Source organism: Triturus cristatus, chromosome 4_1, assembly GCF_964204655.1.
Source record: "Triturus cristatus chromosome 4_1, aTriCri1.1, whole genome shotgun sequence".
Taxonomy (NCBI): Eukaryota; Metazoa; Chordata; class Amphibia; order Caudata; family Salamandridae; genus Triturus; species Triturus cristatus.
Window position 1 is genome coordinate 1263349732 of NC_140585.1, and position 13438 is coordinate 1263363169.

Below are 13438 nucleotides of genomic sequence, written 5' to 3' on the forward strand. Positions count from 1 at the left end.
AACGCAACATAAAATGTTCTGAATATCCGTTAATCCACTGAGCAGAGCGAGCAGGAAAGGATGTAGCATCGCTACATTTGGAAAATCTCCGCTCAGAAAAATTACAAAAATAAAAAGACGGAAGAAGGAAACTCGAGTTTTGCAAATGTTACTTTCGCGCACACATTTCCTCGGGACCACCACTGTAATCACAAAGTTCATTGTGGCTCTCTTGTCCTCCAAGGTTATTTGGACGCTTGCCTGGAGTCACTGTCATCACGGAAACTTTCAAAACTCCAGCAGAAGCCATAGTCAGGTGACTGTCAACCATGTTCAGCAAGGCCCTCTCATCAAAATTCGATCACTCGAGTGCAGGCTGTAAAAGGCAGCCATTTTGTCACAGGCCAAAACGGACCATCTTAATTAAAAGAGACAAAACAACGTTACCACAGCATAGTGATTGAACAGTGTTAACCCCACTAATACCCTTATGTGTATGTAATTATCTAGCCTTTTGCAACACAGTAAAACATTAGTACACGTTATTTCAAAAGCGTTTTGTGCTTTAAACAAACAGCACTTAGCAACATTCATTTAGTTAAACCTGCACATTTTTATTAAGCAACATATATGCATTCCCACGTATAATTTCTCTTGTTAATTGCGTTGGTTAGTCAGAATTTTCAAACAGAAACAAATAATTAATGATTACAAATTAGTATTTTAAGTCTCGACATATAGACAAAACTGGAGCTTAAAACCCAATCAATTTTCAACAGAAAACTCTGCTCCAGCAATCCCCCCTTTGGTGATATTATCACCAAATAAACAACCCAAAGAAAAAAATTTAGTCCCATTTTAGGAGAAATTGGAAATGTCTTTTTTCTTCTCCACAACACTACACACCAGACTCCCTTTCATCATCCCTCTTCGTCTCCAAGTACACACTCTCCCTCAATTCCTCTAATTCTATCTCTTGTGGATCTCTCCTTGACCTCTTTTGTCTCTTCTCAGCATTACTTCTAATTATTCTCTTTTTCCCTCCCCTGTTTTCACCCAGGTGCTCATCCCCACTGAATTGTTTAAAAGCCAGTATCAGCCTCTCATAAAAAGCATAAACTGATTCTTTTACTTCCTGATGTGTTCGATCTATCTTAACCCAGTCTGTCTCTTTTGGAGGTACTTTACTTTTCAGGTATACAATCACCTGATCATACTTCCTCATTACCTCTGGATCTGGTGCTCCTGTTCCCTGATCTCTTGGATATTCCTCAGTAGGCCAACTTACAACTATTTTGCACTCAGCCCACAAGTCTGCTGGAACAATTATATCAAACAGACTATTCAGGTCAATCCACAGCACTTTTGACAATTTCACAAACCTGTCTACCTGCCTATACCACTCGACAGGCTTTTCTCTCAGTCGAGGGAAATCATTCGTAAATGATAAAATATCCTGTCTGGTCCATGGAACATGTACATATCCTCCTCCAGGTATTTCTCTCATAGGATAAGCATCCACTGTTTTCTCTTTTTCTCGCACAGGAAATGCTGAATAAGTCCTGTCCACTGATTCTTCCCTTTTCTTATACCACCTATCCTTCCATTTTTCTACATCACCCCATTTTCGCAACAATGCAATCATTTCCTTAATCTGTCCTGTTCTACCAGCACCATTCAAATTTTCAATATCTTTGTCCGTGAAATCCATCCTGTAAGACTTCTGCAATGCTTTCACCTTATCAATGTCAACTCCTTGTTCATTCGCTATTGCTCTTAACCTGTCATGTGTATTTTTAGCTCTCCAGGTGATGTTTTTGCACATGAATAATAATTCTCCATCATGATGGTTTTTTAGAATGTCCGTAGGAATTGTCCCTACAACAAGCTCCTCTAATTCTATGCGTAACCTGGCCACATCAATTGCCTGTGAATCTTTATCCCTCTTTTGAAGGACTCTCATCCAATCATTCAAATCTTCAGCTGTTATTTCAGTAGTTTTTCTCACTGGAACCACTTTTTCTGACATCCTCTGTGGTTCTAAAATTGGCATCCCTGAACAACTAGTATCACTAGTATCCAATCTCAAATTAGACTGTACCTCTAATCCTCCACTACATGTGTCATGTCTGGATTGTCTCAAATCACTACTTTCTGTCCTTTTTCCTGACTCTCCTGAGGGACCAGCCAAACTTGTTATCTTATTCCCAACATATGGAACCACCAAACCATTTTCACCCGTCCTCTGCTTATCAAAAATAGGCATAACCGGACCTATGGTTACAGGCACCGTAACAGCTTCTAGATTCTTCGTCAGTTCTCTAATCTTTTCAGTCAGTTCTGTTGTAGTTCTGGCTCAGGACTTTTTCTTACATTCCACGATGTTTGAGAGTCTTATGGAAAAACAAAAAATATATACACACCCATCACCTTCTGGCAAGGGAGATGGGGAGTTAAACCACTCAATGTTAGCGACCCGTGACAATGCGGAAGATAGGGATCTCCATGACCGCCTGAGTACACAGAAAATACAATATCCTTGACCACTGTCTATTTTCCTTGGAAACAACCACCTGGCTAATTGTTTTTTCGGTGGGGTGGGGATATTCCTTGGCTAAAACGATCCTAATTATACCCCCCTCTGCAGCAATCTATATATCGATCATTAATTTGGGCAATACGTGTTGTATAGCAAAATAAAGCAATATAACCCCTGCCCATGGGTGAGGTGGGGACAAAGGTGCAAATTACCCCATGTCGAAGTGAAGGAGGTTGTGTAAAAAAAATTCTATCCAAATGCCCTTCGCAGGACGGTGCAAAATGCTGCACGTGCATGCCTATCTTCCCCTTAACCTAATCAGGGTGTGGGAGCTATGTGCATAAAATTGACCTCCACCTGTGAGCAATGCTTGGGGGAAAAGTACCTACAAATGTCAATACATCTGACTTTGTGCAAGGTGGGAAGGTGCATACAGAGTCCCCAGCTTGGAGAAGAAGAGGTAAATCTCCACTCTAGTCATGGGCACCTCAGGTGGGGAAGGGCTGTACTTACCCACATCCTTGGACAAGGTGGGTAGAGAAAGGAACCTTCCATCAAAGGACCCCCTTTCCTCCTAGAAAGACTTTGTGCCAAAACAAATTAGAGGAGCAATGAAAACGAGTGAAATTACAGGAAAGAACTAAAGTTAAAGGGGGGGGGGGGGTTAAATATTGAGGGGATGTAAGAGTGGCCACATTGCAAAACCTCAAAAGACATGATATTCGGTTAAGGTACCGCCTTACCTTTAGCTCACACACCACAGTCCTACTCACTCAATTAACTCCCATGTACACATATACTTACTCCAACTCTCAAACGCTCTTCTTCACATAAAAGACCACATTAAATAATTTACCATATGACGCATAAGATCTATTATAAGAACACAGGACACCCACGCGTATTAGAACAAACATATTTAACAAATCAAATATAATTTGCAGTATCGTTGTTATGTAATTGTGGTAAGGACACAGCCCATCCCAGTCTGAGGCAAAACTTCCTGTTGCCAAACCATTCCCTGGTTAGAGAATGCTTCAGAACTCCCAATTCGTAACGCCCCATGGAATTAACTTTGGCTATTAGCAAGCTATTATATAACTGGCCAAGTTCCCCTGATAACACCACGTCCAGTAAATCCGAGGACATGATCGCATCTTCACAGAGAACATACCCCACCCGCCACCATCCCAAGTACAATGAACCCCGTTCTCGCGACATCAAAGGATCACACACGATAAACTGACGTGAGCGCCGTCTCAGCGTGCAGCGGCCAAAAATGGAACGGATTTCACAAGAGAGTAATTTAATTTAGAACAGTCTAATTCCTTTAAAAAACGCAGCGATTCCAGCCAACTCCTCCACGTGAAATTTACAACAGCCTCCTAGTAAAATGTTCCCAATGCAGCCCCAGTGTGTCCCTCCATATGGAAAACATTTCTGGTTTAAAGAGAGTTCATGCTATAACAACATTATCACATCTCACGCTGTGCCCCTCCTCAGTTAAATATTTCCTGCTGCACAGAATTCTCATCATCTTGAATTCTTGCCTCAAAATTATCTTTCTCATAGTACTATTGTGTTCAGCACTATGAAATGAATTCATCATAAAGCTCTTCCCGTAATTACAATCTTTCTAGGCAGTCTCCCTGTATATCTCACTCAGAAATACATTCCTGCGGCAGGATCCTCCCTACGAAATAACACACGCACACGATTCGATGTGTCCCACCTCAACAAATGAATCCCGGCTACAAAAGCATTCCCCAAGTAACATTTCCACAGACGTCATTGTGAGCTTCTGTGGGAATTGTACTCCACAGCGCCAGCCCCCCACTCCCCGTATGGTTGCACTCACTCATCTAAGAACTTTCCACTGCTAGGGATAAGCTCCACGCCCTTCATGTGCCTGCTTGGCAGCGAGTGAATGAATACCCTAGAAGTATACCTACCCTCATCTCATGAAATCATGCCCCCTGTTTCCACATCACACCCTCCCCCACCAGTGGGGCGGGTCCGGCCGGATCTCATACCTTTGAAACGGGTCCCTGCCGGGCCCAGTAATGAACTATAATGGCAAAGAGCACAGATCAGTTTATCTGCAATGACTCTAAAGGCCCATAAAGAAACCCATGCTACTGTTTACATTTCAGTTGTTTTACTTCTTTTTGCATTCCCGAACAAGATTTGATTTCCCAGATATGTTTCTTCAGTTGTTTTATGCGACCTAGTGACCTAGGACACTTGTTCATCGCATTCTACGAACCGAGTCGCCTCTAGGTGTCTGGATGAGTTCATGCTGTGTGTGGGTGCTCATGTCCTAACATACTCTAATTGTAGTGCAACTCTCCGACAGTGCATTTTAGAGTGTTTAGTTGAAATGCTCATCCGATCCTTGGCCTCTCCGCGGAGCGCGCAGAGCGATGGTAACATATGAGTCAAATGTAAATACCATTTTATGTAAACTTGTGTGAAGGAGGTATACACAGCTGTTGAAATGTTGACAGTTGCAAAAGAACAAAGAAAATGTGTTTGCAGAGAGAGAACGGTGAAGGAAGTGCATGCAGAAGATCATAGTTTAAAAGACTGATGTAGAGGAAGGAGATGAAGTAGGGCAAACAAGGTGTGTCTATCAGAGAGCCTGCAAAGGAAAGTAGTGTGAAGGGCCGAACAAAGTGATTGCGACACTCCGAGCGCCACTACCCTTACACACACAGACCTTAGTAATAATTAATTCATAGTTTCATATTTTAAGGAAAGAAACGTTTTAATTCTAAATATCGACGCCATTGACACTCATTTTATGATACAGTTAACAAGCAGGGGCAAAGCCAATGGGTCTGGGTCGTTAAGGTATATGTTCGTTGTTGTGTTATATGAGTGGAGTACATACCAGAAAACTCGTAGACGGAAACCCAGATAGTGGTCAGGTGGCACGTTGTGTATAACATTGGTTTCCAGCCACCCCTTTATATACATAGGGTACTCCTACGCAAAAGAATCACGAGTTACGATTCTCTGGCCATATCCCTTTCGGAGACACCCCTCCCCCACACCTTATTTATCCCACTTAGGGCACTGCGCCCCCCCCCCCCCCCCCAATAAAGAGAATGGCCACTATGTAAACAAGTCACCTTTACATTCGTTTTATACCCGTTTATCTTCCGTAGGTATCCCGAAAAAGTACTATTTTTGTGCGTCTGCAAAAAGGAACGATTGGTGTTGCGCTGCTTTTCACATTTGGTAGACAGGACTCAGTTTATCACATTTCGTGGGCAGTAAAGCTCAAAATTAATTTGCGACTTGTTTGCCCTGGCACCGAATCTTTCTGCGACCTGGACGCTTTGCGACACGCGTTTGTTTGACTGTTGAACGCCACAGGTGCAAGATGGGCGCAATGGGATTTCCGTTAGGTTGTGTGGCACGCGCAACAACCGTCAGTCCCTCTCACTCACAGGCAGCGCTTGTCGTAACACTTTTCGGCCAGTACGATCTTTTCTAAGCGTGTGTCCCTCTGGACGTGATGCCAGTTTTCAGAAACAACCTCCAGCTGCGAGCACTCCCACAGATCAGATCAAATTAATCTGATGTCATTCTCAGATAGATTTTTGACACCTCCCCTCCTATAAACTAATATGTGTAAATTAGTTTAACGTGAATTTGTGTATGAGTGTCACCCAATAAGTTATTAAAGCTTGCCATGATAACAAAACTGCTATTCCACACCTCGAACGACGAGTCCTAGGAACGAAATATAGCGCACGGGCCTCTGGTGTAGGCACCCGAACCCACACAGCTTTCTTGCCACCTTTGTCGGCGTTCTTACGGCTAACCACATTTATTTGAAACAAGGTGCAGGAGGCTGTCGAGCTATGGATTGAAGCTCGCGGAGCAGTCATTCATCTCTGCCTCGCCCAGCCAGTTCCCACCAGGTGAAGAGGGTGTTCAATCATAAATTAGCTTTTACGGCTCGAGGAGCTTCCAAAGTTCACGTTCCCGCTCTTTGACTTACCTGCAGCGGTGGGGCGTGCCCCTCGCACCTCAGAGAAAGTCCACAGACCCCTTGAGCCTTCTGGGCACTGAGGCGGTGGATTCGCAGGCCTGCTGCCAAGCTCTCACCAGCGGCTCCTCGAGGCCTCCTCTAGCCACTACTTCCTCAGAATGATAATTTCCAGGCCGCTGGGGCTAGCACGCCTTTTTATGGCAGACTCCCGCCCCTCGGTCAGGAAACTTGCCTGGCAGGTATAAGGCATGTCCCTGCAGAGGCAGACAGAGCGAGGTATGTAGGAGCAGAACCAGACGGGGAGGGGCACGGTGCACCGAGACTCCCTTCCGAAGGGCCAGGAATCCGAGCTCGCTCCCGAGAAGGTACTTCAGTCCTGAATCATCAGATGAGTTATGAGAGTATGACCCACGCACATCTCCCCGATTTCACAATCCTCTTTATGTATGAGCAGATGGTTCTTCAGAGAGAAGGCGGGGATGGCTTCCGGACTGGGAGTAAAGGCCCAATGCCATGTTGTTGTCGAGTTCGCTTATATAAACAAACGTAAATATATGGCGTAATAAGTACTAGAATAAATGTTAACCATTTTACTGTCCTCAAGGGTGTGTGGAGTAAACCATTACACCGAGAATTCTTTCCAGGTTCACATTTTAGACTAGAGACAGCTCTCCACTGGAAGACGCAACCCACTGAGCATTATTTTGAGGCATGGTCCCCGCTGGTGGCCTGGTGTTACCACTCACAGTTAAATACAGCAGAAGTACTCAAGGGTTTATGTTTCCAAGTCCAACGTGCTTCTGCACGCATTCTCCGATAGAGGTGTTACGCCCCGTCCCACTGGATGCTTGCTGCTCGTCACCAGCAGCGCAGTAACACCCGAGGCAGCGTCTGCTATCTCTGTGCTTTCCTTATTTGACACCGATTGGTAGTTGCTCCTCTCCTTCCGAAAAACCTCCCCTCGAGCCAAGCTCACCCTGCTTTCCTTCCTGTTCGAGTGTTGCCAGGCCTCGGTCCCGCCCACTTCTTCTCCGCCTTGTTTGAATTGGTCAGTGTCCTGTGTGGCCACAGGGTTCTGCTGTCCTTGATGTAATGTCACCCCCCCCCCCTGTGAAGCAAACAATGCCACCCCCACCTTTTTTATTTTCTTTATACCTCTTCATTTAACTATTAAGCAATGTACAGTACTGGGTGACTGGCACAGTGTAGAAGGCTTGGTCGGCTTCTGGCTTCCATTTAGGACCACTGGAGATGGGTGGGATTCTTCAAGGTCAGAGATGTCAGACATGTTTCTTCTTCTCTTTCTTACTTTATGAAGTGACATGCATTTCCCGTGATCGCCTTTCCTGGTTGCACTGTTGTTATCTTGTATTTGACTTCTGTTACCTTGAGGGGTTGGGTGTCCATTGGTACGTCTGGCCTCTTCCTCTGCGGTGAGGCACCAGTATCAGGGTTTTACCTAGATGTCGCTTTATTTAGCTCACCGAAGCCTGTCAGTGCATAGCTTCATCTCTTCTCTCTAGGCACTGTCCTTGAGGTGAAGCTGTCTATCCTCTGGAGAAGGGGTCCGCATTGGGATCCTCGTCTGGACCTTCCCTCCAAATACCAGGTCAGTTGGTCAATTGCTTGTAGTGCTGTGTAGGGTCGTGCAGAACGCACATCATAGCTGGAACTATGTGTGGTCTGTTGGTGCTCTTCTTAGTGTCCCCGTGATCCCTCCGCAGTGGTATTGGCTTGTGGACAGAGCTGTGTTATTTCTGATAGTAAATGTCCTTGTAGTCCCTGAATATTTCAAATCCATGGCTGTTGAATGCGGGTCCATTGTCTTTCTTGATGATTTTGAGAATGCTGCATGTTGGGAAGACAGCCTGTAGTACCAGGATCACCTTGTTAACACTCAGTGATGAACAATCGCCCTTTCCTGCACTGCTTTTGCTGGAGCTACCACACCACTGTGTCCTTCATGTGCCAAGTAAACCAGTTGTTGCCTCAGAGGTATTGGAATGCCTATCCTCGTGCCCCTCAGTATGATGCTGCTGTGGACTTGCAGAACGCCTCAAGTTCTTCAGTCCCCAACCCTGTGTCGAGCTGACTGTGGACCCTGGCATGCCTCCACCCTTGGGTACTGATAGTTGTCGCAAACTTATTTATGTGCAGTGCTTTGAGGTGGAGAGATCATACACTCCCTAGTTGGATGATCAAAATCAGCTAGTTTGTACAAAAAATTAGTTTCCCCAACTCACGCTAATGTCAACATATATTACATAAATAACAGATATCAACAATTCTTTTTTGTTGTTGTATTTGTTAGGTTTATTCTCATATGTTCTTGTTCAGTTCCTTTTTTAGCCTCTTTTTATCCAACATGTGTTTCGTCGCCCATGGCAGGTGGCCGCGACTTCCTCAGGGTTGTTTTGTTGGTAGGCGGTAAAACGGATGACAACAAATAATAAGGGATAATACTGACACGATTGGGAGAGAAAAACTAACAAAGATAAGGAACTATTTTGCGAAACCAGGACGGAATTACAACCGCTTAAAAGATAACACTAACCATACCACTGAAACAGCCCTGAGGAAGTCGCAGCCGCCTGCCATGGGAGATGAAACGTGTTGGCTAAAAAAAGAACTAAACAAGAACATATGAGAATAAACCTAACAAATACAAAGAAAGACAAGAATTGTTGATATCTGTTATTTATGTAATACATGATGACATTAGGTTGTGCTGGGGAAACCAATTGTACGGATTCGGTATTTGACTTGTTTCAGAATTGTGCCTTTGTCTCTCTCCAGTATTATTTGAGTGCGAGAGAGAGGCAGCATTTGGACTATTCCCTCATGGGGTCAATTGTGCCTTTCAAAAGGCTTTGCATAATACTGTCTGCTGGTTTCTGGTTCTTCCCTGGTCTGTGAGTGATTGTGTAATGTATTATTGAAGTCGAATGTCACCCTTGTAGGATCTGTTTTTCCTAAATTATAATGTTTAATGCACAAATAAATCAAGCACATGTTAATCTAAGTCAATATTGCCCTTGCTTCCATTTTGGATGTGATATCGTAATATATCAAATGATCGCATGATTACTGTCGCTGTTGTTTTTTACTGTAATAAAGAATTGTGGAATTGCTCTGAAAGACTATGACTTTCCCACTCACAGGGAACACAATGTATCTAATAAAGGACAATCTAACTGTTTCAGATCGAATAAAATACTATGTAACAAGTCATATCACTTGAATTAATTGGGAATGCCGGAGTCTAATGTAGTAGAACTGTGAGACAATCCTCTAATGTATTTCTGTATTAAAATGCTTCTCCTTTCTTGTTTTCCATTGGTGCATATACCCTGAGAATAATGCATTAGTGTAGTATAAAGTCCTATAAAGGGACATGTTTCCTCTGTTTAACTCTCTCACCTTTTCCCTTTCTTAGAAGGCAAATCTATGCTGGATTTTCTTTAGAGCTTTACTGATTTCTTCTAATTATTTAAGATTCCTATGCTTATATTCATAAATTGACTGATGGTCCAGCTTTTATATTTTGTACCTAAATCTTTGAGTACACTTTTACATTTTAGTACTTGTTAAAAGGTGGTTCTGACACTATGGGCCGCCCGGATTTTTTGCTTTTTGAGCACCTAATTGTTGAGCTTTTACTGCGGGGGAGCCTCATAAGTTGGGACTCACCCACAGTGAACTCAGGATGTAAGAGATTGCATGGGGATTTTACTGCTGTCCCCCTGGCTTGACCAGGTCACTGCGCAGCAGCTGGAGTAAGGGACACCGGGCTGGTTACATGCAGACACATGTGTACATGCGTGTGCACCCGTGTACGGGCTGCGCAGGGGAGATTCCTAGCGTGCGCAGTCCAGGAGCAGCTACAGAGTGAATGGTGTGGTAAGACCTATGCAGAATTGGGTGGTGACATGGAATAGGCTTTATCCAGTGGGAAGAAACATGCCAGGGAAAGTCAGTGAGCTTTACAGTATTTATTCCGTTATTCTATTATGGGGATAGGGAGCACATGGGCTAGTTTCACTTTCCTAAGGCCTACAGATTCCAGACATGCACTAAAGTCCACTGTAGCTGATGTGAAAAGAAGTGTTCTGCAGAGTCCAAAGTCATATTTGTACTGCTGTTGGGTCATACAGAAATGTAATGTTTCTCTGAGCCAGCCATGACCAGACCCAGGCTGAGGGCTGACCTCAGCTGGATGGATTGATAACCTTTCTTACACAAGCTAAGGCCTCCTCTCCATGAAGAGAAGATGGGTGGGGCTACAGGCTCATCCATTAGCAGCTGTCACTGGGTGCCAGGCACCAGGCTGCATCAAGGAGGGAAGGCAGTGAGGGGGAGAAGGAGTTGGGTTTCAGAGGCCATGTGGCCAGAGACACTGGACGATGCCATTTTGAACAAACCCAGAGGCTGGACAAGAAGGAGGGAGCAGGGGCAGGGAAGTGATGTGTCGCTGTTTGATAGAACCAACAGAGACTTCCTGCCAGCCCCCTACTCAACTTTTAAAAAGTGCTTGGACAGGAAGAGAAGCTCTCTCTGGGGTGTGGTCTGCTGAAGCAGAAGGTGCTGGAGCCTGGCGCAATGGGCAGTTGGAAGGAAGAACCCCCTGGCTGTACCCAGGGTCCTGAAAAGCGCCAGAAGAAGAGTCCAGGACCAGTGCGCAGAAGCAGGGGCCTCTGCGCAGGGAGAAGAGAGACCCAGGAGGAGAGCCAGGCGAAAGGGAGGCGCAGGGAGCAAGTCAAGACCTCTCCCTGCAGAAGGCACCCTCTTGGAGACCCGGAGGGCAAAGGAGAGTGCTCCCAGTGGCTGGAGGGCGCCACCAGGAGAAAGAGGATGCAAAAATGGGGCAGATCGGACCCCCAGGGGCTGAGATATGGGTACCGGAAGGTAGGCGACCTTTGACCCCTAAGAAGACCGATGAAGAAGCGCGTGGGGCTCCGCCGCCGGTCTCAGCGATGCCCACGGGGTGGGTCAGGTCCCGGGTGCTGCCCCCAACAAGAAGAGGAAGCCAGGGGGCACCGTCGCGCTCCCCGTGAAAAGGACCCCAGAGGGGTGCCAGGAGCCCACCCTGGCCCCCGCAGACTGTAGCTGGAGAGGGGCACCATCGCGCCCCCCCTCGAAGAGATTCGGGGGCCCGGGATCCCAACTCCGGGCCCCATATGCTGCGGTGGAGGCGAGGAGCGCCGCCGCGCCCCCACGAAGACAGAAGTTGGGGGAGTGCCGTCGCGCCCCCTGCAAAAAATGGGCCCAGGGGCCCGGCACCCCATCCCCGGGCCCCGAAGAAGAAGCGTCGGTGTGCCCCCCCGTGAAGATGAGGAGGGGCCCGGGACCCCATCCCCAGGCCCCACAGTAAAGGCGGGCCGTCGCACTCCCCCGAAGAACGGACCATCCCGCGGGCAGCTCCGTGTCTGCCCGGCAGACCAGAACTGCTGTGCCAGCTCCCACGGCAGCACACGAGGGTGCTGGCCGCACGGGGAGCCGGCGGGGGCAGCTGGGGGTGGGCTCCTTGGGCTGCCCTCCACCGAAGTTGGCAAGCAGGGGTCCCGGGTGGGACTGGGATCCCAGAAGCAGTGTTGGGGCATCGCGGGGCCCGGGTGGGACTGGGCCCCCGAGAATCCGCCGATCGGCCGGGGGTGGGCTCCCGAGCCGTTACTCTTACCTGGGGGCCCGGTTGGGACCGGGCCCCCCAACGAGGCCTGAAGATGCGGCGAACAGTGCTTAATTTGTAAAATATGAAGTGCAAGTGCTCCCATTTTTTAGGAGGCCACACCCACTTCCATGGCTCCACCCACTTCCTCCAATGGCTCCACCCACTTCCTTTATTGGCTCTATCCACATCCACAAGCCTGAACACATCAGAGCCACCTCCTAACTTCTAGAGTTCAGCAAGAAGCTGAAGACCTGGCTCTTCACATAAACACCTTGAGTACCTCACACCTACACACCTGCCTATTGCCCAAGCACCTGGATACCCTCTTGGGTGATTAGTGCGCTATGCAAATCAATATAATATAATATAAAATATGGAAAGTCTATAACAACAACTTATAAGTCAACTTGAATTACAGAATATGAGTAAAGGTCAAAATGCAGCCTTAGGAAAGGTAATATAAGGACTGCTGAGGCAGCTTCCCAACTTAAAGAGAATGTGCTTGTACTGTGCTGCTTGAAACAAAGAGAGGGATGAAGGAAAAAATACATTAAGGAAGGCAACAATAAATGCAGGCAGGAAGGGGAGTACTGGTCTGGAGTAAGGAAATAAATGAGTAATGGATGAAAGGAGGAAAACAAAGAAATTGTGGAAGAAATGAAGGATAGAGGGAAAAAGGAAGCAAACTATGTGTGATGGGATGACTAGAAAGAAGAAAGGAAAATGGAAGAAAAGCAGAAGGCAGTGTTAAGGATAAAAAATAAATAAATTAATGAAAGGATGAAAGAAGCAGGAAAAAAAATTAAGGAACGAAAAGAGGGAGAAGGAAGAAATGCACCAAGTGTAGTGATTGAATAAAAGATCTCAGGTCCCCTAGAGACAAGTTGTACTATCAACCTTCATATTATGCTTTGTACACCCCCACGTCCTGGCCAGTGAGCCTGTGTTGCTTAAACAGGTGCCTCTCACAGGGACATGCTCAAAGCGTGAATACTCGAACGTGCTGCTGGCCTGCTGATCCCGTACAAGACATAGGTATGTTGTTATATTACATAAATAATAACTCTTTCAATAACATTCCCATGACTGGAATGTCTCTCCATTCCTCTGGAGTGCCCGTGAACTTCCATCCACAACACTAGCCTGTTCCTCCCATTTCAAGAGGAATCATTTCTCCCATTAAACATGCTTTTTCAAGCACAGTCCTCTCCTCTCCCTATTTTGAAAATAAATTGCATTCCAAGCAGAT

At 46.1% G+C, this 13438-nt stretch overlaps 1 protein-coding gene across 1 annotated transcript in view; it reads right to left on the minus strand.

Annotated features, from left to right (window-relative positions):
* The window catches only part of GPR84 (G protein-coupled receptor 84), a 72446-nt gene extending 65535 nt beyond the window's left edge, over positions 1-6911 (minus strand). Inside the window, exon 1 of the mRNA XM_085654751.1 lies at positions 6531-6911. The gene's annotated coding sequence lies outside the window, so the exon portion shown is untranslated. The remainder of the gene's footprint in view (positions 1-6530) is intronic.
* Positions 6912-13438: the final 6527 nt, after the last annotated feature.